A 27,519-nucleotide genomic window follows, 5' to 3' on the forward strand; every position below is an offset into this window, starting at 1 on the left:
TTATGTAGATCCTGCTTCCTGTGTCTCCAGCCCAGACGCCAGCGAGAATATATTGGTTTGACTTCCCTACCTATGGCTCCGTGGGTGTTCCTTTTTGGCCTTACCGTGTCCTGCGTTCTTGGGCGGGGAGTGGGAGCTGAGACCCTGCACGACAAACAGCAGTCAGTTCGTCCATATTTAACTAGCTGTGTGACCTTTAGTTTTTCTTGATGAATCTCAATTTTTGCATCTGTAAAATGTGGTCAATAATATTACCTACCTCAAATAAGGCTGAGAATTAAATGGAACAGTGTATGTAAAAGTCTAAAACACTGCCTTGTACGTAGTAGGTTTTTAGTAAGAGACAGCTAACATTATTAATAGTGTATTCATACGTTGGGACTAAATAGTTCTCTTGATCCTCTGCCCCCATACATTGCTATCTTCCTTTCTCCAGCTTGAGTCAACTTTCTTCTGTGGCCAGTGACTCCTAATGCCAAGTCAGTTGCTTTTCATTTTGAACTTGATTGCACTTTCATTCCCTCCAGCCTGGCTTTCCAGATGCCTCTCTCTTAACATTATTATTCTTCCTTTCTCTATTTTAAGTTCTGTTCTTTCGCTCACCATTCAAATGTCAGTATCTGTCCAGGGTGTTACTTTGAAACAGTAGCAAAAGACCACAGTTTGAAGATAAACTCCATCTCCAGTGCTTTCTACACTCCTTTACTGATGCCCTCACCTGTTTCTTCCTCAAGCACTTCAGGCTTAACAATGAATTCTTGCTTCACAGTGAATTCATTTTCCGTAATCCTCAAACCTATTTCACCTGCTTCCCTGTTTTGGTAAGTGGCACTACCATCCATGTAATTAAGACAGAATTTTAGGAGTTTTCCTTCTCCCATTTTCCATAGTCCCACACATTTAATTGCTAACCAGTTCTTACTCCTAACATTTTGTAAAAATTTTAAAAAATTAAATTACAGTCGACACAACATTACATTAGTTTCAGGTGTACAACATAGTGATTACACATTTTATAACTTACAAAGTGGTCATCCTGATAAATGTAGCAACCAACTGACACCATGCATAGTTACTACAGTATTATTAAATATTCCCTATGCTGTACTTTTCATCCCTGTGACTGTTTTTATAACTGGCAATTGGTACTTCTTAATTCCTTCCCCTTTACCACCCATCCCTCAGCCCCTCTCCCACTAACATTTTTTGATCTGTGCTTGGTCAGTATGTAAGCGTCTGTTGCCTGGACTGTTTCAGTGGCCTGGTCAGTTTCCCTACCTGCCCTGTCAAGTCACCCCAATCTAGCGGCACATTGCTGGCAATGTTACTGTGTTTCAGTCGTTTTTCTGCATAGCTGCATTCCTATTAGACAAGTTGCCTTGAAGGATCATGTCTCAGTCAGCAGTGCTTCTTCAGCACCACGGCAGGTAAATGAACATAAGTAACTGATGGTACCCTTAGGTGCAGGGACTTGTGTAAGAAACATCATTCTGCATTGAAGGAATGAGAATAATAGGAAGCAAGAGTCTTTGAACTTGCTCTCTTAGTGTCCTCAATTTCCTATTGTTTTCGTACATGGAATCTGAGTAGTCTTAAGTTTTAAATTTATATGCAAGAAATTTAGATTCTTTGTAGGAAAAGAATGGTGTGAAATTTTTATTTAAAAATGAATTTAGTGGTTTTTAAAAAAATTTAAGACAGTACTGAAAGTCCTAGCTAGAGCAATTAGGCAAGAAAAAGAAATAAAAGACATCCAAATTGGAACACAAGAAGTAAGATTTTCTGTATATGCAAATGACGTGATATTATATGTAGAAAACCCTAAAGACTTCACTAAAAAACTTACAGAAGTAATAAAAAATTTCAGTAAAATTCCAGGAAACAAAATCAATACACAAAAGTCAGTTGCATTTCTATACACTAATGAAATATCAAAAAGAAATTAAGGAAACAGTCTCATTTATAATAGCATCAAAAAGAACAAAATTGTTAGGAATAAATTTAACCAAGGAGGTGAAAGTTCTGTATACTGAAAGCTATAAGACATTGATGCAAAAACTGAAGAAGACACAAATAAGTGGAAAGGTATCCCATGCTCATGGATTGGAAGGATTAATGTTGTTAAAATGTTCATACTACCCAAAGTGATCTACAGATTCAGTGCAATCCCTATTAAAATTTCAATAGCATTTTTCATAGAAGTAGAGCAGTCAGTCAGTCCTAAAATTTGTATGGAACCACAAAAGACTATAGACTAGCCAAAGCAATCTTGAGAAGGAACAAAGCTGGAGGCAGCACGCTTCCTGATTTCAAACTGTATGAGGTGTTATCAAACAACATGATGAATGTTTAAATTAAAAATAAGTTATTACAGGGGGACAGCCGGTTAGCTCAGTTGGTTAGAGCGTGGTGCGCTTAACAAGGTTGCCAGTTCGATCCCCACATGGGCCACTGTGAGCTGCACCCTCCAAAACTAGATTGAAACAACTACTTGACTTGGAGCTGATGAGTCCTTGAAAAACACACTTAAAATAAAACGTTGGGCCGACCAGGTGGCTCCGGCGGTTGGAGCTCCGTGCTCCTAACTCCGAAGGCTGCCAGTTCCATTCCCACATGGGCCAGCAGGCTCTCAACCGCAAGGTTGCCGGTTCTACTCCTCGAGTCCCGCAAGGGATGGTGGCCCCTGCCCCCTGCAACTAAGATTGAACACGGCACCTTGAGCTGAGCTGCCACTGGGCTCCCGGATAACTCAGTTGGTTGGAACAAGTCCTCTCAACCACAACGTTGCCTGTTCGACTCCCGCAAGGGATGGTGGGCAGCGCCCCCTGCAACTAACAACGGCAAATGGACCTGGAGCCGAGCTGCACTCTCCACAACTAAGGACAACAACTTGACTTGGAGAAAAGTCCTGGAAGCACACACTGTTCCCCAATAAAGTTCTGTTCCCCTTCCCCAATAAAATCTTTAAATAAATAAATAAATAAATAAATGTTAAGAAAAAGAAAAAACAACACAAACCAGAGCCTCTACAGTTAAAAAAAATTATTACAGTAGAAGGCACACTGCCATTAATCCCCCTCAAAATACTCCCCCTCACTTTGAACACACGTACCATTTTTGCCACTTTCTGAAGCAGTTGTGGAACTCCTCTTTCATGAGTATCTGTAGTCGCACTGCTGTGGCTGTTTCGATGGCCTGAATTGATTCAAAACGTTTACCTTTCTTGGCCATTTTGTCTTGGGGGAAGAGCCAGAAGTTTCATGGTTCTAGATCCAGTGAATAAGGTGGCTGAGGACACACCGTAACGTTTTTATTTGACAGAAATTGCAGTACCAGGAGTGATGTGTGACATGGAGCATTTCCATTGTGAGCACAAAATGCGGTCAGTGATGCTGCCGAGTGCCATCCAATGGAAAGGCAGGGGTCATCAATACTGGAAGAGGCGCATTGAACCTTAGTCACAGTGTGTGACAACTTGCACCTCGTTCAGTGCAGTCAGTCGGGTGTGAGCTACGGTTGAAAGAAGGTGTGTTTTAAAGTGTGCCGTAAATTATCCTCCATCATGACAACGCTGTGTCACACATAGTTTCTGGTATATGGCAATTTCTGTCAAATAAAACATTACAGTGTGTTCACCTTATTTCCTGGATCTGGCACCGTGCTGCTTGTGGCTCTTCCTCAAAGTCAAAATGATTCAGAACATTGAGGCAGCCAGGACAGCGCAACTAAAGACATGAAAGAAGAGTTCCAGAACTGCTTCAGAAAGTGGCAAGAATGATGGGATAAGTGTGTTCGGAGTGAGAGGGAGTATTTTGAGGGGGATTAATGGCAGTGTGTTTTTTAGCATAATAAGTTTTTTTATTTAAACATTCACCATATTGTTTGATTACACCTTTATTAGTTTATAGAAACACCACTCTGATTTTTGTATATTAATTTTATATTTGCAACTTTACTGAATTTATTAGTTCTGTTTTTTGGTGGCTACTTTTCTATAGATATGTCATCTGCAAATGATGACAGTTTTACTTCTTCCTCTCCAATTTAGATGCCTTTTAATTTTTTTATGTTTTATAAATTTCCTTGTAGTACTACCTTAGCTCCAATTGACAGGTGTTTTTTTGTTGTTGTTGTTGTTGTTGTTTTTGTTTTTAATTGGGGAAGTGGAACAGGACTTTACTGGGGGAACAGTGTGTACTTCCAGGCCTTTTTTTTCCCAAGTCAAGTTGTCCTTTCAATCTTAGTTGTGGAGGGTGCAGCTCAGCTCCAGGTCCAGTTGCCGTTTTCTAGTTGCAGGGGGCGCAGCCAACCATCCCTTGTGGGAGTCGAACCGGCAACCTTGTGGTTGAGAGGATGCGCTCCAACCAACTGAGCCATCCGGGAGGCAGCTCAGCTCAAGGTGCCGTGTTCAATCTTAGTTGCAGGGGGCGGAGGCCACCATCCCTTGCGGGACTCGAGAGTTGAACTGGCAACCTCATGGTTGAGAGCCCACTGGCCCATGTGGGAATCGAACCGGTAGCCTTCGGAGTTAGGAGCATGGAGCTCTAACCACCAGGGCCACCGGGCCGGCCCTAGATGCCTTTTATTTGTTTTTCTAGTCTGATTACTGTGGCTGGAACTTCCAATATTGTGTTGAATAGAAGTGAGAGTGGGCATCTTTGTCTAGTTCCTGATCTTAGGGGAAAGTTTTTAGCTTTTCACCATTTAGTATGGTATTAGCTTTGGGTTGTCATATATGACCTTTATTATTTTGAGGTATGTTCTCTCTATCCCCAGTTTATTGTATGTTATATTTTTCTGCATCTTTTGAGATAGTGTAATTTTTGTCCTTTGTTAATGTGTATCACTATGATTGATTTGCAAATAATTGAATCATACTTGCATCCCTGGAATAAATCCCACTGATCATGGCATATGATCCTTTAAATGTATTGTTGAATTTAGTTTGTTAATATTTTGTTGAGAATCTTGGTATCTACGTATGTTCACTAGGGATATTTATCATACTTTTTTTTGTAGTATCTTTGTTTGGTTTTGGTATCAGGGTAAGGCTGGCCTTGTAGAATGAGTTTGGAAGTGTTCCTTGTCAATCTTTTGGAGTAGTTTGAGAAACATAGGTATTAATCTTCCTTAAGTGTGTGGTAGAATTTACCTCTGAAGCCATCTGGTCCTGGACTTTTGTTAAGAGTTTTGGTTACTGATTTACTGATTCAATTTTCTTTCTAGTAAATGGTCTGTGTAGATTTTCTGTTTCTTCCATATTCAGTCTTGGAAGATTGTATGTTTCTAGGAATTTATTTCTTCTAAGTTGTCCTCCCCAACCCCCTTTTAAAGCCATCTGAGTAGAGCTAATCTGTGATTTGAATAGGGAGACAAAATTTGATGTTGCTGCTAGATTCGAGAGACAAACTTCCTGTTAGTGGCTTTAGATAACTTCTGCTGAGAAGAGTATGTAATAAGTAGCCCGCCTCCAAGATGCTCCCACTGTCCTCATCCCTTCCCACTCTGAATCAAGCTAACCTATAGAACACTGCAGAGGGAACAGTGTGTGGCTTCTGAGGCTAGGACATAAACGGCATGTGGCTTCTTCCTTGGTCTCTTGGATTCTGTGGTGAGTAATGATCACACGGTGTGTGGACGCGCAAGACACCATGTGGAGACATGACATGTGAAGAGGAACTGATTCTAGCTAACACCCAGAATCAGCTTGCCAGCCATGTAAATTAGCTGTCTTGGAAGTGTGGATTCCCCAGCCCCAGTTGATACTTCAGGTGATCGAAACCCTAGCCAATATCTGCTCATGAGAGACCCTAAGCCAGGAAAGTCCATGCCAGGCTGCTCCCTATTCCTAATCGTGAAAACTGTGAGAGATAATACACGTTCATCATTATTTTAAGCCACTAAGTTTTGTGATAATGTGTTATACAGCTATAGATAATTGGTACAGAATGACTTATGATTAGTTTTTAAGTTTTGGGAAAGTACCAAAATTTGAGAATTTTGTGTAACCTGTAAATTTAAGTGTAACCTGTAGCCCCATGTTATCCATTTATCTTTAATAAAGTTAGGACGGTTTTAGATATAGCGTTTGTTTCCTTTGCTATTTATAGTTACATAATATCTCCATGCCCAAAGTGATTTTTTTCTATTGATTTTTAAAATTTTCACATTCTGGTATCTATCCCTAAATGCAGTGAACCCACACTTCTGGGGTCTAGGGTAGTGATTCTCACCAGCATGTGGCACCGCCCATCTTGGGGAACATAGTTTGGTTTTAATAACCAGAAAGTGCTGCTGGTGTGTAGAGAGCCAGGGATACACAATAGCCCTCCCTGTTTTCCTGCCTTCATACTTTATCGCGGGGAGGAGAGGGTGCCCAGAACACAGCCGTGTTCCTGGGTAAGACCTATCTGTGCCCATCCTTTCCTCCCAAATTCACACACTTGCCATCTGTTCAGTTGGCCTATTTGAACTACTCTGGAAGGCCCTTTCTTTATTCTTTTTTATGTTGGTCACTTTAAGGCTAGGCCAGCCCTCATCTCCTAGACCAGTGCTCCCGTCTACGTACAGCCAGATACGGAGCTTTGACCAGAAAACAAACCCATTACGTATGTCACGATATATAACTGGTCAGTTCAGCTGACTTTTCCTATAATTTTTTCATGGAAGGAATAGTACATTGATTTCCACCCTTCCTGAATCCTTGTGTCCTCTCTAACTCACCATCCGTCAAAGCAAAATTCCCCTTATCACCAGTCTCTTCTGAATGTTTCCTACACCTTCTGTTCTAAAACTAGTTCTCTCATGCAAACCCTGTTTCCTTGCACCACTGTCGGTGGGGACTGTTCTTTCTATTACAGGCCTGTTACCCACCCGCCTAGAAGTGGGGTTGGGGTCCTACTTATTCCTCATTGCCACTTCCAGACGTCTCTCCCTCTTCCTCCTAACCCGCCCCCTCTCCAGATTTTGAATTCATGATCATGCTTTTGCTCCTCATTATAGCCACCTGTGTGCCTTCCTGTCACTGTGCCTTAGTACTTCAGATTCACTGTCATGCTCCTCGGTTATGTCAACACCCGCAGTCCTCCAGCCCATTATACTTGAGCCTCTCAGAGTGAAGCCCTCCTCTCTTCCCTCAAACTTGTTGATCCTGCTTTGGCCACTCAGTCACATGTTCACAGGGCAGAGCTTAGTATGTGTGATGTCATCGGAGAACAGTGAGGCCAAGAATTGACCTTCCCAGCTCTCACTCTCAGCTGCCACAGCTTTGTTGGCCTGAGTCAGCAGGAAAAAATAGGTCTCTAGTCCCGAGAAGGCTGGCTGTACAAGTACCTAGTAGTATTTTCTGACTGTGATACAATGAGAAAAAGCTTAGACCTTGTCCAAAGCAGCCCAATTTTAATTGCAAGTGTACCACTCTATTGCCAGCTTACTGCTGGAACCCCAGCCGTCTCCCCAGGAGTTACATACCTTGATTCTTCACCTTTTCTCTGCCGACAAATTCCTGTCTTTCCTACTCTCCTTACCCACTTTCGGGTTCACAGTTCACTCTAATTCCTCTCTGGCTCATGGTTATGATGTACTGACGCGTGATAATGCGCAATGGGTCCTAAAGAACACACACATTCGTCACCTCACAATTCCAATGGGCCAGGAGGCTGTGCACAGCTTAGCTGCCATCAAGGGATTAGCTGGGGCTGTGGTCTCATCTCAAGGCTCAACTGAGGAAGGATTTGCTTCCAAGTTCACCTGCTTGTGTTGAGGTTCAGATTGAAGGTCTCCGAGTCATGCTGGCCAGAGGCCACCCCTCCCTTCCTCACCTCATGAGCCAACATGGCTGCCCGCGAGGTAGAGAGGCTCTCAGCAAGACAAACGTTACAATGGGAGCTGAATCACAGACGTGTCATGTGGTGACTCTGGTGTGTTCTAGTAGTTAGAAGCAAGGCACAGATTGCGCTCACGTGGAAGGAGAGGAGATCACCCAGGGCTTGAGGAGGCAGGGATTATTTGGGGCAAATGGGGGCGTGTCGAAGTCTGCCTGCCACAGCACTTTTGTCCCTTTCTCTGACACTCCTACCCAGTCCTGATTAAATCCATCTCTTCCCACTCTGTATGGGTGCACCTGCTGCAAAACTGAATGTGACTAGACAAAGATATACAGCTACACCTACTGGTCTGGCTGTAATTTATCACCACTCAATCAGGTGAACTGTTAGTATCAGCCAGCAGTCTTACTGCATTTCTCCACCTTCTTTTATGATATATGTGATACCCATATTTTCTTCTAGTTTTTATAGTTGACATTTTAAGTATTTAACTCTTTACTCCCTATGATATATGGTAGAAATCAACCCTCCTCCTAAATTTTTAACCAGTTATTGCGGCACATTGAATAGCCCACTGTTTAACATGGGTAAAAATGCTACTTTTATTCTAAAATTTTATGTAAAACTGTTTGCTTTTAGATTTTTCATTCTCTTTCTCTTCTCTTTTTCATTCTCATTCTCTTTCTCCAATGCCGATATCACACGTGTTATGGTTTTATAACATGCTTTATTATCTGACCATGCTAGTCCTCTTATGTTTCAATTTCCATTCAGCCATTCTCCTAAGGTGAAGGAAACATGGCAACGTAGGTAGAGATGAATTTTGCTTTTCTCAAAGTGTTGTTTATTTCAGTTCCCTAATACTTTGTCATTTATACCTTAGAGCAGTGTAAACTGAGTTTTGATCTGCAAGGAGCCCTTAAAGTAGACCATATTCATAAGTGGTGATTCTACAATGACAACTACAAATTTGTCTTTTTTATTTCCAGAAAATATAGCAGTTGTTGTGTATCAAAAAGTATAATCGAGAAATTTCTACTTTCCTTAGGAAATTTTCTGAAATGCCCCTTGTAAAAATAAAGCAACAACCTTTCCAAACACTGTTTTCAGCTAAAGACAACTACCTTTTTCTGTCTTTACCTTGGGGTAAACGTGCCTTCATTTATTTTAGCAGCAAATACGGATAGAGCTGAACGAACTTCTTCTCTTTGAATACTCTTAACAAAAATATTGTGATATAGATAACTTTTCTACTTCTGAGGTCCATGCTGTTACTTCAACATGGAAAACAGGTTCTAAGTGGCACTGCAGATTCTCAGCAGCACGTCATATAAAGAAACAGAAATAATGCAAAAATTTGTCTAACACAACAATCTGGAATAAAATTAATAGTAGTCCCTGTAATGCAAATTTATGTTTTTAATTCTCATTAATAATTTGCACCCTATCTGCTCAAGTTATTTAATTGGAATTCTTTAAAGTTTATCTTGTCTACTTTGTCTAGCTCTGTACTAGTAGGGTCTTGGAATCTTGTCCAGTTCTATTTTCTTACGTGTGATATTGTATAATTCATTCACAACCCCCTTTCATTTATAAAATTCTGTGATTTTGTAATTTTTAAAAAATCTTAGGCTGTTTTTTTTGTTTGTTTTTTGTTTAATTTTCACAATCTTCGGCTGTTTTTCCAGGATGTACTCACTGAAGCATAAGCTCCAGGAGAGCAGGGATTTGGGGCTATTTCGTTCATCGTTTCCCCAGCACCTACAATAGTGTTTTGCACATGAGTGCTCAGTAAACATTTGTTTCAAGAACAACAAAAGAACAAATATGAACATACATTTATCATATGACCCAGTAACAGCACTCTCAGGCATTTAGCCCAGAGGAAAACCTGTACATGAGAACAATACAGCAGTTTTGTTACAGCCCCAAACTGGAACTGACCCAGGTGTCCTTGAGCTGGTGAATGGTAAACTACACTGCTGTAGCCAGTACATTGGAACAGTACTCAGCAGTGAAAAGGAGTGAGCCGTGTGAAGGAACCAGTATGATGAATGAAATGGTACCAATGTCATTTTCCTGATTTTGAAACAAAATATAGTTTGCAAGGTGTTACCATTGGGAGAAACTGGGCAGAGTGCACAGGACCTCTCTGTATAGTTAGCAACTTCCTGTAAACCTATAATTATTTCAAAACAGAAAGCTTTAGAAAATGAATAAAAAGCCTAATTAAAAAGCACTAGGCACATCCATACTGTACAGAAGAATTAGAGTGACAGGTTGTTACTACCAAATACCTTTGAAAACTCTGGTTAAAGGATGTAGTCCTGTGCCTGTTCTTTTATTAAGGAACAAGTTTCTTGAGGTTACATTTTGTATTCTTTATGTGCCTAACCTAATTTTAGGTACTTAGTTTTAAAACATTAGTTTAAAACAACTTTCAAAGGAACAAAACAAATCTCACTTCAGGAGCTTTAAAAAAAAATTCCGAGGAGGCTAGCACATTTGAATACCAAATACCTATAGTTCTATGAAAATGTCATTAACTATGTATTACCACCTGTATCAGTTTTAAAAGAAACCAACTTAAACTTGAAAAAGTAAGAGAACCATCCTCTCTCACCCTAAGTACATTTAGTGAGTTTCACAGAAGTATTTCAGGATGCTAACAAGACTTAAACATTTTATTTACCTTAGAAACGTTTTTCTTGCACTACAGGGTGTTGTCTAGTGATGAAGATGTTTTCCTGTTAACCCTTGTTATAGGATAGGGTAGAACTTAACTTATGTTAATTAAGCACAAATTCTAAAAGATTCGTTTTGATTTAAGTTTTCTGTTGGCTATTGCCAGTGATGGTAAGACCCATCAGAGTGGTATGCTGCAAGACCTCTGAGAATTCCCAGGGTCATGCTAGGATTTATATTTTAGAGAGATTCAGAGCAAAGGTGCAATTTCTTACTACCAAAAATATAGAAAAAAGGAAAAGTAGAGGAATAGAAAAACCAAAGCCACATAAAATCAAAATAATTGTAACCTTTATAAACTTCTTCACGACTAAAGTCCATTGTGCACCCTCCACTTCTTTTGAAAGTCTTCAGTGCAGGAAACCTGGCATCTCCAAACACATAACTTAAAGCAACTCTTGTTTGAAGCAGATTCTTGAGAAGCACACACCATTTCACAGTCTTTGTAAGTTGTCTTTATGGAGAGCCACATGTATTTACACCAGTGTAACTTAGGGTATGCTATCCAGGTATTTGCCTAGTGGTACGTTAGTGCACAAGTACTAAAACAAAACCAGAAACAAATTTCCCCCAAACAAACCAAAAAGCCTACCACCATGACCTAGTCGCTTTGTAACGTGCACATTTCATGTAAGGAATGCCCACGGAGTGTGATATGTGTGAGTCACTGCCTCTTCCATTCAGGTTGTCCATAATCCAAGTGCCGTGCTGGGCCAGGCTCTGCTCTCCATGCTCTTCCTGGAGAGAGGTGATGCCCACCCCAACCCCACTCTGCTCTGCTCGTTTCTCTTTCTAATTCAGACTTGGCCGAGGCAAGGGAATAACTCTTCCATGTCATCTCCATCAAACCACAAGTTATGCCCTAGCAATACAGTTTTTTATTTGACTCATTTATTTTAAAAATTTCTATCAGTATGGATCCATAAATATTTATTTTGTTTTATACCTCTATGTATTGTTATGTACTTTTACATTTTATAATCCAATCATTTGGTGTTCCGATTGTTTCCGTTTTGACCATTGGGAGCTCTTTCAGTTGGCTATAGGGTGGTTTGGTTTGGTTTTTGAGCACTTCCTTACTTTTCAGACACTAGAAGTTGCTGTAGGTCATCTTGTATATTTCCTGCCCCAGTCCTACAACCAGCCACTTCTCCAAGGTGCTCTGGTTCCTCTTACTGGAGAATTATATTAGAAACTGGGATTTGCGTGCTAGGTGTGCTGTTTGCTACTGGGTTACTTTTGCTCTGGGCCCTCTTAGCTGACAGAGCAAGGAGATATGTGTCCATATTCCTCTGTGTACATATACATCTGTCAGTATCCCTATATTTATAGACTACACATGAGTTTACACTGATGTCCCCAACGCTAATCCATTACTCCATACACACATCGTTTTAGCCTCCTCTCCTGGCTTATCTGTAAACTCCACTTCAACAGTGAGGAACCTGGCTCCACCGTTTGGCATTCATTCATTTAATTGTTCAATTCCAGTGTAAATGTATAGCAGCATAAGAATTGTTAATCCCTATCTCCATGGGAAACAACTTTATCAGCTAGAATACAGTGTTCTGTACAGTGTCTTTTGCATTTTATTTTTTATTTATTTATTTTTTTAATTAATTTTATTGGGGTGACAATTGTTAGTAAATTTACATAGATTTCAGGTGTACAATTCTGTATTACATCGTCTATAAATCCCATTGTGTGTTCACCACCCAGAGTCAGTTCTCCTTCCATCACCATATATTTGATCCCCCTTACCCTCATCTCCCTCCCCCCACCCCCTTACCCTCTGGTAACCACTAAACTATTGTCTGTGTCTATGAGTTTTTGTTTCTCATTTGTTTGTCTTGTTCTTTTTGGTTTATATACCACATATCAGTGAAATCATAGGGTCTTTTGCATTTTAACCTTACACATTCCACTCATTTCCAAAGTTACTTAGGTCAGCACACTTTAATGTTCTAGACTTATGTATTTTATTTTATAGACACTCCCTCCAGCCCAGAGGGCAATCTAGTGTCATTAGTAGCTCCTTACTATGATACTTATCTGTTTACACTTGTAACTTGGAATCTTCTCTGTTATTTCTTCCCTCATTTTGGACCCTCCAAGGAGAGGGAGTGGAGGTTTTTCATGTGCAATCCATGTATTCTTCAGTCACGCAGGTGTCTTGACTTTGGGGCTTCAGTTTCTTGCCCAGTTATTTCTCTTGCCCGCTGTCTTCTAAGTTTAAAGCTTCAGGTTGACAAGTCTGGACAGAAAGTCTTAGGTTTTATGTGAGTCTCTGTCTGTTCAGATGCCCGTCACTCTTAGTATCTTAACTGATGGCCTCTTGGTGGATGCTGTCTGCTTTACTACAGCCTGTGTTTCAGTCACACGCCGTGTTTCTCTTCCACAAACCCAAACTTCATTTTGGGGGGAAAACCCTCTCACATTTGCACCAAATAACTTTATATTCCTGCCTGGGATTCCATCACTTATGGGTCTCTTTCAGTGTTAGCAGTATTTCTTCACAAAAATTAGCAGGGTATGGTTAAAGAGTCTGGTTTCATCTTGGCTCCCTTTGCCGCATCCTGGAGACCTGTTTGGGGAAAGCTATGCTCCTTATTGACTTACCAAGTTCTTGACGTTGCTTCCCCAATTCCCAACATTAAGGAAACACCCATTACCATGCGGGGTTTTTCCCCTGCTGGTTCCAGGAACTATTATTTATCTGCAGAAGCACAGAGTTGTGTTTATGTAGAAGGTCTTAGTTAATCACATACAAGGAAAGCCTCTGTTCTTTTCCTCTGTTGGTTCGGAGTTTCTTCTCTTCCATAGCAACATATTTTGCCAGACAACTTATTGACATTAGTTTTGATTCTCAATAATCTCCTAAAGCAATGATGAGTTGTTTTTTTTCCAAGCCCCTTCCCTTTTCAAGCACTCGTAGCTGATGGTACCTCAGGCAGGGAAATAAATGCAGCATACACCCATACTTCTCACCCCCTTCCAGACTTCCTATTTTGGGTTGGGCTTTCATTTTAATACCATCATTTGAGAGATTCAACCTGTTTCTTGAAATTCCTGGGCATAAGAGTTCGGGGCCTTTCATTATCAGTGGACAATTTGTCCAGGTGAAGGCAATTAGCAGTCTACAATTAAGAGAAATCTGTTATACATATAACTCAGGCCAGCCTTTCTCACAGGCAATCCTCCACATACCAGAGCATGGAGAAAATCGGTCTTCCTTCCAGATGCTTGCAAGGTTTGTCCCCTGCGATTGGACTGGGTAGTAGTGAAAGAAGGACATTTATTCTAACAGAAGAAATGACAGGGGTAAAGATAGGGCAGTACCTATTATTTTTGGAAAATACAACTGGTTAGTTCTCCAAGATCTCTATCTGAATGGGAGAGAATATTGAAAAGGTAAGGTGAGGTCATTTCAGAAGGGCTTTGAAGGGTGAGCTAGGAGTTTGCGTCCGTGCTCAGTTTGGTGCGTTGTGTAGTCCACAGGCTTCTAAACAAGGGATGTGATAATAATTGAATTTGAGCACATGCGACCGCAGGTTAGATTAGTCTGTATTGGAAGTGAGAGACCAGTTTGAATAGCCAGCTGAGAAGTGTTGATTAGCAAAGCCTGTCCATGCTAGAGCAGTGGCAGCGGAGACAGACAGGATTGTGGATTTCGGAATACCTCAAGTGGGGCTCTTACTCATCCCCCAGTACCCTCCCAAGCTGCTTTCACTCAAAGGAGTGCTTCTCTATAGCTTGGGTCTTCAATCCTCAGGTGAGCTTCATTTTCCCTCCTGTATTTGCTATGTTAGTGAATACTTTCAGATTTAATTTTGGGGGGAAAATAGTTTTCACAGATCTAGGTAATTGTTACATGACTTTATACCAAACTTCAGAATAGTCATAAAATGTTTCAGATACTTCATTTTTATAACATGCTTCTCAATATTCATATTTCTAATGATTATCCCTTAAAATGGATGGAATTGAGGTTTCTTTTACTAGGCTATATCCTTAAATTTAGAATATTGGCTTTTGCGTGCTGGCTGACTTCTTTCAAAACACAGTTACAGTGCTCGCTTTGGCAGCACATGTACTAAAATTGGAACGATAACGGAGATTAGAATGACCCCCGCGCAGGGATGACATGCAAATTCATGAAGTGTTCCTTATTTTGGGGATTAAGAAGTACAAATTGGTAGTTACAAGATAGTCACATGGATGTAAAGTACAGCATAGGGAATACAGTCAGTAATGTGGTAATAACTATGTATAGTGCCAGGCGGGTACTAGACTAATCGGGGATCACTGCATGAGTTATATAAATGTCTGCCCACTGTGTGGCGCACCAGAAACTCATATAAAATACTGAATGTCAACTGTAATTGAAATAAATAAACAGATAAATAGAACATACCATTAAACTTTAAAAATATTTACTAAATAGTGCAGGCAAGTACAATATTGGGGAAACAGCCACAAACAGACAACGCTTATAAGGGGTTTACACAGTAACAGTGGAAGAATAAAATGGATGCACATAAGTAGATGGTAAGTTAATTAGAAAAATAAAGTACAACAGCAGGACTAGAGAATGATGGGACGCACAGGGAGTGAGAGGGCAGCCCATGGAGGTCGCAGGGCAGGGTCCTATAGTCGGAGAAGAGCCAGTGCGGAGGCCTATGGTAAGAACCTGCTGAGGGCGTTAGAGACACAGGGAGAGGCTAGGGTGACTCGGTGATGGCAGGAGAGAGTAGTAAGGAAGATAGAACGTCAGCGGGACACTGCGCAAGGGGAGGTCTGCGAGGAGTTTATTGTGAAGGCGGCTTTGCCAGGCTATTAATACAGACAGACAGGGACAGAAGCAGGGAGGTCAGTTAGGCGGCTACTGAATAGTTTATGCTTAGACCGTGGCTAGTGGGGAAGGCAGTGAGAAAAGAGGTCGGTTTCTGTATCTGGTTTGAAGGTGTAGTCAACAAGATTTGTTAATGGATTGGATGTAAAATGAGATAAAAAGAGAAGAGTCAGGAACGACTGAAAAGTGTTTTGCCGCAGCAACTGGAAGTGTTTTGCCGTGCGTCCCCATCATTTACCAAGATTGGGAGGGTCCGAGCGGAAGCAAATTTAAGGAGTGGAGTCAGAAGTTCAGTTGTGGTTAATGTTAAAGTTCTTGTGCTTGTTTGACACTCAGTGGTGACGTACCCAGTTGGGTAAGCCAGCTTTGGAATTCTGGAGGTACAAGTGAGCGAGAGTTCCTCGATCATCCGGGCAGCGGATTAGACCCAAACGGACAGTGACCAGAGAGGCTCAGAGATCGCCCCAGAAGTGTGTGTCAGCACTGAGGATTGAAGAGATGGGGCGGGGTGGGGGGTGGGGGAGAACCAGCAAAGAAGTTTGGAAAGGAATACCAGGGAGGTGAGTCAGTGTTCTGAAGCCAAGAGAAGAAAGCATTTTTAAGATGGAAGGAATAATCAACTGAAAAATGCTGCTTAGAGGTCCAGCATGGCAAAGCCTGAGAACCGTTCATTCACTTTGTCTTGGTTACACCAGAATGGTGGGAATGAAAATTTGTTTGCATCACCGATACTGGTGATAATATTTTTGCACAGAGAGTTTCATTGCTGAAGGCCAGTTGATGAAATGTCTTGACTGGTATTGAGTTTTAAAAGGTATCCATATAATTTTTTATATGTTAAATTGTCAGAGAAGTGACCATATATTGCAGTTAGTACCTCTGCTACATCTACTTCAAGAGTAGAGGTTTGACAAAGGTATCTTTGGTCTGCAGTTCCTTTGTACCACGCTCAGTTGCAGTCAATTTTGGCCGCTGCCAACATTTATTTTATGCTCATTACACTTTCAAGGAATGAAAGTCTCGTGTGGATGTATGAACCAGTACTTTCCAACTTTTTTTTTTAATTTATTGGGGTGACATTTGTTAGTAAAATTACATAAACTTTTTTTTTAATGTTCTGGCCTGTCCTGGAGTTATCAGTCTCTTCCATATGTAATATCGCAATATTGTATAACATCACCAGAAAGTATATGTATAATGTTTTTGTTACATCCACCTGGTAACCCTCGTTTTTGTTTTTGTTCTTTCTTTTCATATACTAATCTACCTTCTTCTACCTGTGTAACTCCTCTGTCCTCCAAGTTGTTTACATGAATCTTGACTCAAGTCCAAGTCCTCTACCTAATACTCAAGGACCCTCACCAGTTGTTTTCTTCTTACCTTTCAACTCCTTCTATGAAGTTGACATTTCCCACTGCAGATGTTGATAAAACCTAATTGGAAAATGTTGGATTATTTGTTTAACTAGTCAATCTGATCAAAAAACAGTGCTGTTTTTATGTGGAAGATAAAGGAGGATGAAAGAGAAAACAAATAGAGAGAAGAAATCCGGAGATTATGAAGATGCCTTTTAGATTGAGCCTAGTGAATCAGAAAGGGATAATGGGATATTGGATGAGGGGAGGTAAAAGGGTGGGGTGTACGCAGTGATTTCTATCTGTTTGGAAGTTGAATAAGGAATATTATGAACCCAGTTAGGCTACATTTTAGAAGAAATGGGTTCATTGCAAAATATTCTCCATACCTTTTCTCCTTTCCAGACTTTTATGCCCTCTTCCTGTATGAGGTGTGATTCTCTTTGGTAAGGTGGAAAGAGTTAAGGAAAACATTTACACGTTACTGCTATTACTACTACTACTACTAACTACGTTACTTTCCACATAGGCTTAAATTTAGGCAGTGCCCCATCTTCCCAATGCAGGTATGGTATGTATAAACTTTTTTTTTTTTTTTGTATAAACTTTTAATGACAGAGATGAAATACAAGTTTCTATTTGAAAAAGTTATTTTAGTAATTTTACATAAATATTTGAATTTTTAAATTTAGAAGTAATTAATTTTTTCCCAGTTTTTATTTCCAGAAGTAATTTCTTCATCATCACTACAACTACTTTGAACAACTTCAACCTGACTCTGTCTTAAGTTTTTTAATCTGCTATTGGTGCTGTTTTCTGAAAATGTATCCCGTCACAAGTATCTGTTCATTTAATATAGTAGTATAGTTGGCTTTTCTATTTATAGTGATTATTATAATGACACCCAATACTTACAGTTGATAGCACACCCCAAAGCAATTATCAAATCACTGTAAAGTGCTTTTTTGCATCCTTGTAAAATGGATTCAATCAGATGACATCTGTGACATCTAAAACTGGCATTGAGTTTTGTTTCAGGTTGTTGTCTCTTCCCTAATTTCTGTTACCTAAAAATAAAACAATTGAGTGAGTGTCTTGTAATAGAAGTATTTTCATTCAAGATAACTCTGCTGTGTGAGAAATTGCTGAAAAATCTTTGCCTCAACCCAACAAAATTATACGTCTTGGTTTGCTAGTTGCACTTCTAAAGTAGGTATTCATTTCCTCACTAAGATAATCTGTGTGCTCTCATTCCTATTTCGTCTGTGTTTTACTCTATAGTGAGTGCTTTCAGATTAGCAATTCTGGTCCTCAGTTTTTTTAGAGTCAAAGACTCAATGATGTCATTAGGCCCAGAGTCTCAGAAAGACATTTTATGTATTTAAAATTGGGTAAGTTATTCCATTATCATTATACTCAGACCTGCCATTCCACACACACCACCTTTCTAATCTCAAAACCCACTTACTAATCAAGGAACAGAGAATTAGTCTCCAGGGGATCATTTCTCTCAGACCTGATGAAATATTCCTGCTTACAATAAAGTATTGTCAGTCTGTCCCTTAGGATAGGGCTGGATACACATGCCCAACCTTGGGACGACTTTCCCATTCTTTTCTTTCTTTTCTCCCCGCCCCCCCCCTCTCTCATTGATGCCAATGTTTAAGTTAAAAATATCTTCCCTAGCACTAACAATGACAAAAATCTAAGTAAAACCAACTCTAGAAGTCATGCCATTTTTACCTAGTGTTTTCCTATATTCCGGACACACACTGCGGAACGCACATACCCTAACTGGAAAGTGCAGGCATAAGTGATGATGTCCAGGCTGTGGGACCTGGTGTCTGAGGCTGAGTGTGGTCTGCCAGGAACCTCCGTTTCCAGATTTCTTTGCATGGCCATGCTTGTCTAGTACTGCCCTCATAGAACATGTTGAGAAGTTTTCCAGCTTTTTCAGTGCTCAGGTATTGTTATATATCACAGGCATTTTCTTGTGGGAGAAGATCCATGAAACTTCTGGGTAACTTAGACCTTTCCAAAAAATCCTATTCTGTCAGATTTTCGTATTTGTTGGTGTAATTAGTATTTCCCAGTCAACCTGACGCGTTAGGGTAGCAGTCGTGTTTGAGGGGAGGAGATAGTTTGGTTTCCTTTCTGTCCTTAGCCAACATTATAGCCCATGCCACAGCTGTTTGGTGGCTCCGGCTTGAAAGGAATGGTATGGCTGTGGCACAGCCGCAGTACCGGCCTGCTGTCTTTGGGGACTCCCGGGATAAATGGCTTGGCCAACGGCACATCTCCCACCGTTATACCCACTCGAGCTGATTTATACTTTACAGTCTAAATTGGCATGGGGCAGGCCTTTGGGATTGAATTAATTTATACCAAGTTAGAAAGCGTCAGCTGCTAAAGTCGGGTGCCTTCTGGAGGCGAGTGCGCTTATTTCTTCGGGTATTCCAGGCCAACTCCAGGCGCTCTCTGGGATAGCAGCTGGGATGATCCTTCAGGAGGGCCTGCTTTGCATCTCCTTTGTGTCCTGTGAACGGGAGTCCGGGTCCCGTACAGCAGTCCCAATCTCTATGAGACATTTGCTACATGGCAGTTTGTCCTTGTGTAAATTCAGAAGCTTTGTAAACTTCTAAAATCAAATATAACATATATGACCACCTTTAGGCCTTTTAACCACCCACCCCTCTTAAGTAAACTCAAAGGAATTACTGTGCCTGAATGGCAGTAGTGCAAGGCTGTGATCTTTATCCTTACTTGGAAATTGAAGAAAAGAAAGTTTTTCTCTCTTTAGCATTATCTTTAGCAAAAGATAAAGAAAATTTCTACAGGGATTAGGAGCCTGTCAAACAATAAGAAGTACCTGTAATGTTAAATTTAAGGAAAGGTGTTACAGTGAGTGGTTTCTATAGATTAAAGAAATTAGTAATACTCTGTCATTTGACTGTCTCCAGTCTGGAAATTATGTCTTTGTTTATTAGGCAGGCGGAATTTTTAGAGTGAAGTATTGTAAATGCTTTTTCAGGACACGCATGCACTGAGGGCCCCCTCCCTGCCCTCCTGTCCCCTCGCCTGTGAAAGCTTGGGGTGGTTCTCCTTGCTCAGACCTGAGTTCTTTTTCCAGCAGTCACTGCTTGTTCTTGAGGGTGGAGGAGGTGGACCGATGTTAAACAGACTTGTCTCTAATGAGCTGTGACGCCAGCTGCAGAGAGAGCAAATCCTGTTACTCCCTCCAGCTACTCTCTGAAGCTGCAGAACAGCCGGAGGACCAGTTCTCCCTTCTCAGTGGTGATTTGCTGATTTTCCTGCCCCACCCCCTTCTGTCCTCAGAGAGCTTCTTGGCAAAGTTCAGATTTCTGTGCTCACAGCTCAATGCGCACGGTGAAAAGGAAATACAAAAGGGGAGGAGAGAAAGGGGGGGCGTGGGGTGGGGATTTTTTAAAAGGGTATTCCATATTGCCTTAGTCTAAGACAAGCTCTGGATTGAAGGCGTAAGCTGTAAGGCTTTGACTAACCTGGATTTCCAAATAGTTCTTGGGAGATAGTTTTTTTTTGGCTCATGAACATGGTAGGCCGTGTATTAAAAGACTGGATTTCTGTTGTACAGAAACCTCCAAATTTTGAGAAGACCACTTTCTATCTCTTCAGTTGCTTTCCCCCACATACTATCATTGTGAGGAGGAAGATAAAGAATCGTAGTATTAATGTGTTAGAGAGCAATACTGTGTGCCAGGCTCGGGTGGCTTTTATGAAGTGTGGTCTAGTTTAATTATTACAACAACCTTGGAGGTAGACATTTTTAATGTGAATTTTTTTTGGTTTTGGTAAATTGTGGTAAACATAAAATTTACCATCCTGAACCTTTTTAAGTGCATAATTCAGTAGTGTAACATACATTCACATTGTTGTGAAATGGCTCCAGAAATTTTTTATCTTGCAAATTTGGTTCTATACCCATTAAAGTAGAAAATTTTAAATTGATAAGCCATTTCTTTTGTTCAGCAGGATTAAAATTGCTTTCCAATTTCTTTTGTTTTCTATAACACTCTTAATCTGTACTTCACCATAGGGTGGTGAAAACAGAGACCTGTCTTAGTGTGCCTTGGTTATCCATTCTGTACAGACTGCTGGGGTTAACAGTTACTAAAGGGAACGAGAACAAGCTCTGCTCTTTAGGGGTTTCATCACCTATTCTTCATTCTAATCTTTATTGATTCTGCATTTTAAGTTCTGCTGAGCTAGAGGGGAAAAGTTCACTGATAACTTTGTCACCTCACAAGTTACCATGGGCCTGCATATTTTTTGGTGGGTTATCTAGGTAGCTTCTGATTTATGAAGCATAATATTGTAGAAATACATTTTAAATTTTATAATTTGAGACCCATTTTCTTACTGATTTATGAGTTTCTGTATTCTAGGAGAAAAATGGCAGGCAAGGGATTGAATTATATTTATGAATGACCCAGAGTTCCTCTCACTACTTGTGCCATTTGAGAGACGATTAAAGCCTGCTCAGTTCTACGTGGAAGAGCCAATCGAACACCCCTGATATTCTACCCTTCTATGTAAAATCTTTCCCTAGTTGCTGTTGTGCTAGGAAAAACAAGCCCAGGTTCACTGGGGAGAAATTCTTAACCAATCCCATGTAGCCGCCCACCACAGCTGGATAGAACAAAATTATTTATAGTATCTTTTTCAAATCAAGAGAGGGATCGTAGTCCTCAGTTTCTGCTGATAATGTTAAGAAAACGGGGTTGAATCGCCTCTGTACTGAGGTATAGGCGTAAAAGGTAGTGCAACAGCCTTTTCTGTCCTGTTTTAAACCTCAGATTCACAGACTTTGTTAGTCATAACTCTTGCTTCACAACACATTTTCATCATTGGCCTGTGGATGTTGCACTTCATTCATTCATTTATGGGGGATGTCATCTGTGAAAATGCCTCCGAACAGAACTGGGACACCGTCAGTCTTCGTGCTGCTGTCCCATCCAGTCTTCTGCCTCCAGAACGCAGAGTAATTTTTAAAAATCCAGATACAGAGTAAAGTGTTACTTTAGATTTGTTGAGGAAAATATAGATTTGCTATGCAAATTAATAATTCAACTGTTAGGTATGTATTTTAAGGTAAACAGTTATTAGACTTTGAAAGCCTGTATACAGTTGGTTTACTAATTTTGATTTCTGCCAACTGCCACAGATTCACAAAGTGTTAGTAATTTTAAACTTAAAAATTCATTATTTACATGTAAGTAAAATGTGGATTTAAGGGCGTTTTATTATCTTCGGCCTTGTCACTCTTAACCTTTGTAGGTCTTCGTTTTTGTTTTGTCATTGAAGGTCTTGCTTCACTCCAGTTGTCTGTAATTATACTTGATGACTATTTGGGAACAATAATAAAAATATATTGGCAGTTGATATTGTTTGGAGAACACTTTAACCAGAAATTTTATGATATGTCCTCACATTCTAGTTTTAAAATAGATTTATTGTTAGAAATGACATTCTTCTATAATACATACATGGCCTACTTTTCTTACCAGTGACAACTAATCTTATATTTAGATTGTTTAGTGGTTTACTTGTATATCTGGATTACATTTAATTCCTCAGTACACTTCAATATGTTTCAGAGGTAGAGGGAGGAACTGTAAATTCCACCCATAGTGATAGCAAACTTCAGCTGCGTGATTTGGTTATAATTATACATAATGCTAGTGTTTTTAGATAAACAAGGGGCTTTGGCTCTTCTTGAGATTATCATTTCAGTAAGTTTGGGGTTACAATGTAAGGATTTAATCCAGAATCCTTATGTCAGAAATGAAGTTGATTTCTGAGAGGTCTCTCATATTTTAGGGTACCTTAGGCCTATGACATTATTTCATTGCTGTTGGTAATTACCTTTATGTCTTCCAGTTATTAAACCAGCATTCATCTTCCAGCTGGTCTCAAACCCTTCCCTTCTCTGTACCCACAAATTTTGCTTTATTTCCCGCAGGCTCTTTTTATCGTCTAGAGGAGCACCTTCCAAACTACATATGCGTGCGAATCTTGGCTTGTATTAAAATGCAGGTTCTGGTTTCAGTAAGTTTGTGCGAGGCCTGAGGTGCCATGCTTCCAGTGGGCTTCCAGGCAACGCTGAGGCTGCCACGTGTCACCACCTCTGGTCCTCCTCTTTCTTGCCCTCATTCTGCATACAGCCCATAGAACTGTGCCGCCCTCACTCACTGTTCTGAGACAGAGAGATCTGATCATTTTACTCTCCTTCAGACTTGATTGCCTGGAGAAATAAAATCCATACTGTTTAGTGTGGTTTTCAGAGAAGATCCTCAAGGAATAAGCTAGTCCTACCATTCTCTAATCACCGTCTCCACTTTTGGGAGAGCAGTTGGTAATTCTCAAACATGCCATAAAGTTTCACATACTCTTCCTCACTGTGTGTCTGCCAGGTAAGAATCTCCCCAGGGAGGCCCGTGCAAATCTCACCTCCCTGGCAAAGTCTTAGTCCACAATCCTCAGTTTCTCTGGTTTTCCCCATATCGTTTTGTATATTTAATATACTATTTATTACATAGTCTCATAATTCTTTGCTATCAAGTTGAAAATAATTTGAACCTCTGCTCTGCATCGGGCACTGTTCTACTTGCTGGGGAGACAGCAGTGAACACAATAAGAAATAAATAAGTGTCCCGTTTGGCTTACATTTTAGCCATTCCTCATCCCACCCCTGTAACTATACTGGGGCTTTGTTATTCACCTTTGTATCTTGTTTTTAGTTAATTTGACCACCTCTTTGCTAATTTCTGTGCTAATGTTATGGATGGGGCCCCAGAGCAGAAAATAGGAAATGTTCCTTTCCCAGAAGCAGCTTATGGAAGAGGAGGTGAAGGACAGTAACACAAATGTGTTCTTTTGTAAGGAACAGAAAGGAAGGCCATTCAGTGATACTACTGCTGCAACATTTTATTTTTGCCTCCTCAGAGGACAGTCTTCTAGGTAGAAACTGAAGAATGTGAGCTTGCCTCTGGTGAAAGCGATACTGATAGGAAGGGAAGCGTCCTCCTCAGTCTTGGTTTCTATCTGCTAAGCCAGAAAAGCTGTCTGGGTGGGAGGCAGGGGATGGGAAAGAAAGGGACTTAGTGGTATAGCTTGAACTTTTTCCGACATGAAGCATTTTTGTTTCTTCAGGAATCTCATCTATAAAATTAATGTTTTAAATTATCTACTACAGAGTAGAAGTGACCCATATGTACCCTATAGCTTCTAGAAAGCCTGGCTCACCTCCACCCTGATCTGTGGCAAACTTGTTGCAGTCTCCTCCTTGGTAAAGCTGGTCCAGTTTTCATCTCTTCAAATGTGGCTTTATCATGGTTTAATTTGGTACTTCTGTTCTTTAGAAGCACTAGGAAGTGGTCTCCCCAATAAGACAAGTGATGGGCACTTGTCTTATTGGGGAGACCACTTCCTAGTGTTGGTGATTATGTACGATGTTGGAGGGGTGGTAGATTGAGGGTGTGGGGTTATCACTTTGTGAGGGGTGTAAATGTCTATTACTCATACTATTAGGTGTGGGTTTTTTAGATTTCATTGGGGAAGGGGAACAGGACTTTATTGGGGAACAGTGTGTACTTCCAGGACTTTTTCCAAGTCAAGTTGTTGTCCTTTCAGTCTTAGTTGTGGAGGGCGCAGCTCAGCCCCAGGTCCAGATGCTGTTTTCTAGTTGCAGGGGGCGCAGCCCACCATCCCTTGTGGGAGTCGAACCGGCAACCTTGCAGTTGAGGGGACTTGTTCCAACTAACTAAGCCATCCGGGAGCTCAGCGGCAGCTCAGCTCAAGGTGCCGTGTTCAATCTTAGTTGCAGGGGCTCTTCCAACCATCCCTTGTGGGACTTGAGGAGTTGAACCAGCAACCTTGTGGTTGAGAGCCCACTGGCCCATGTGGGAATCGAACCGGCAGCCTTCGGAGTTAGGAGCATGGAGCTCTGACCACCTGAGCCACCGGGCCGGCCCCTATTACATTGTTTTTGTACACCTGAAACTAATTTTAAAAACCCACTAGGAAGCATTAGTACAGGCTACAGCACTTTAATCAAGATCACATTGTGCTGTTGATTTGCACTGATGGGGAATAGGACAGAACACCAATAGAAATGTGTAGCGATATGTAAACTAGTGAGGGAGTTGCTGGAGGAACCATCAGAATGGAACTCCGCTAGGAAGGATTTGTAGACAAACAGTTTTTCATGTAAAGGACCAAAGTCTGGCTTGGCAGAAGGAAGGAGGGAAGGGATTTCTTTCTGTTAGGTTGGTGCAAAAGTAACTGAGGTTTAAAAGAAAAATAATTGCAAAAACCGCAATTACTTTGCAGCAACCTAATACTTAGGGAGAAGGGTGCCTCTGAGCGTGTGGAGAAAGGAGTGATGAGGTGGTTATTGTACCTGTAAACCATCAGACCTTCCTAGGATAGAGAGCGCGAGCCAGTGGGACGAGCCCTGGACTGGATGCTCCTGCTTGCACTTGGCTGTGATTTGCTGAGTGCAGTCGGAGAAGTCAGTTAACCTTTCTAGACCCAGCTTCTTTATCTTTAAATTGAAGGAGTTGAAATAATGTTATCTGTGATTATTTACCTTCCACCTCCAGCATTCAGGAATTCTGGCCTACCTATTCGATCAGAAGGCCTGGACCTTTTTGCTTCAGGGGTCAGCTTCTGTTACAGTTGCAGTTGTGTAATTGCTGTGTACTTGAGAGTCTTGTCCAGTGACCAGGCTTAAAATATGAGCCTTTCAGATCTTCCCTTTGCCTCCCATTTACTTCTGTCAGGTCTCGAATTCGTGTTTCTCCCTTCCTGCTGTCTCACATTCAGTAAGTCTTTCAGAATCTTTTCTCCTGCGCTGTTGCTCTGCTTACTAATATTGTCTCACCTCGCAGCCTGTGCCACTAGAATTTATCTAACACACAGGAGTTAGGTTAATCTCACTGTACCTCTCCTATAAAAATAACTGTAGTGATCATTTCAAAAACAACAACAACAACAAAAATAACTGTAGTGGATCTCCATTGTCTTCAAAGAAAGGCCAGACCCAGCATCAGCTATCAATCTTAGCTCACATTGCTTGCCTGACACAATCTATAGACTAGTTAACCTGAACCTAATATCCTCATGGTGTCTTGACTCATGTTGTCCCTTGCACCAGGATATGCCCTGCCTCTACTCCATTGTCACACACAGTTTCCCATCTCAGGTGCCACCGTCTCCGTGAAATCTCTCAGGCTTCTTCCCACAGCCAGAAGTAATCCTTTTCTTCGCAATTCCCATAAGCACCTACAGCACCTTTTCTGTACCTAATAGTGCTGTTTACTTTGTGTTTTTTGTACTATCTTATCTTTCCTAACTAAACTAAGCTCCCCAGTGCTTAGGAAGTACTGTATTACCTTACACAGAGTGGGTGCCCAGTAAATATTTGTTGAATGAATGAATCCCGATTAATTATAGTTCAGATCCTTGTTATCTCTGGTTGGTACTGTTTCTTATTTTTCTGAATAACCACTAACTAGAACGTACAAAAGAACTCTGTCTAGAGGAATTAATAAGCTAATATGAGAATAAGAACCATTGCTGTAGATGTATTAATAATTCCCAAATTTGTATTTAAGGCACACAGTGTTTTCAAACTTGAGCTTTGTCTTTGAATTTTGAGTTTCATTCACCTGGGCTTTGAAGGCAGTCGGTACCTTCCTTTTCAGTTGAACTACCTCTGGGGAGTTTGTGTTTTATTTGTATCAGTGAAGTATGCTTAGCAAATTTTTGGTGCTGTGAAGTTTGTAGAGTAAGTGGTTACAAACTTAGGAATTTTTAAAAATAAAATCATAAATGAAACAATTGAAATAGTTTACAAAAGAAATTTACTGTTTTTATAGTAGAAGTAGACTGTTCTCTTTAGTATACACTGCCGTGGAATGGGTGTTAAGGGCAGAAATTGCATCTTACGCACACCTTGTGCTTTCAGAACCATTAATAAGATCCTTGAAAGTTTGGTGTATAGATCTGGATAAATAAGGGTCTGGTTATGAGCTGGTCAAACCATAAGCATAGCAGACCCTTGGAAAATGGTTTACATGCCGAAGATAGCTTCCTCGCTGAAAAATGTGGGCAAACTGCATCATTGTAAGAGTTCATGATTTAGAACATATTCCATCACCTCGGCAAGTAGCGGTTTATTATGGGAGACTGAGAAGAAACATAGGATCTCCTGAAATTCCCCACTATCACTTTTTGACCCGGTAGCTCCTCTCAACTAATCTTTGTTCAGAGTACTGTGCTAAAACAAGCTTTGGCGTATCTCCCTGGACCCCAAGGAAAGCAAATACATCTCACCTAGGATTAGACCATTAACCATTAACGTACACACTACCTCACTTCTCTCAGGATGATGTAAGATTATCTCAGTTCTAGCAATCTCTGTCATCAGTCCTGCATGTAGGTCTGGTATCCTGAGAATAAAAACTGCTCAAGTGCTAACCACCAGTGCTTTTTTCAAAAGGTAGTGGTTCTTTAAAGTTTTTGCAGATGCTCTACCTGTTAAACTGTTATGTAAAGGAAGAATACTTCCTAATTACATATTTGATCCTTTATTCTCTTGCCATTAAAATAGAAAGCAGTACAGCATATTTATGTAAGTTAAACTCCAATAATTACACTAGCATTTATATATATACACGTATATCTTGTAGTGTACAGA

At 40.6% G+C, this 27,519-nt stretch overlaps 1 protein-coding gene across 3 annotated transcripts in view; it reads left to right on the forward strand.

Moving 5' to 3' along the window:
• CECR2 (CECR2 histone acetyl-lysine reader) overlaps nt 1–27,519 on the forward strand; it is a gene marked incomplete at its 5' end in the record, with an annotated part of 149,488 nt that overhangs the window by 60,790 nt on the left and 61,179 nt on the right. The gene's annotated exons all lie outside the window — the stretch shown is intronic.

This window comes from Rhinolophus hipposideros (genome assembly GCF_964194185.1).
Source record: "Rhinolophus hipposideros genome assembly, chromosome: 9".
Lineage (NCBI taxonomy): Eukaryota > Metazoa > Chordata > Mammalia > Chiroptera > Rhinolophidae > Rhinolophus > Rhinolophus hipposideros.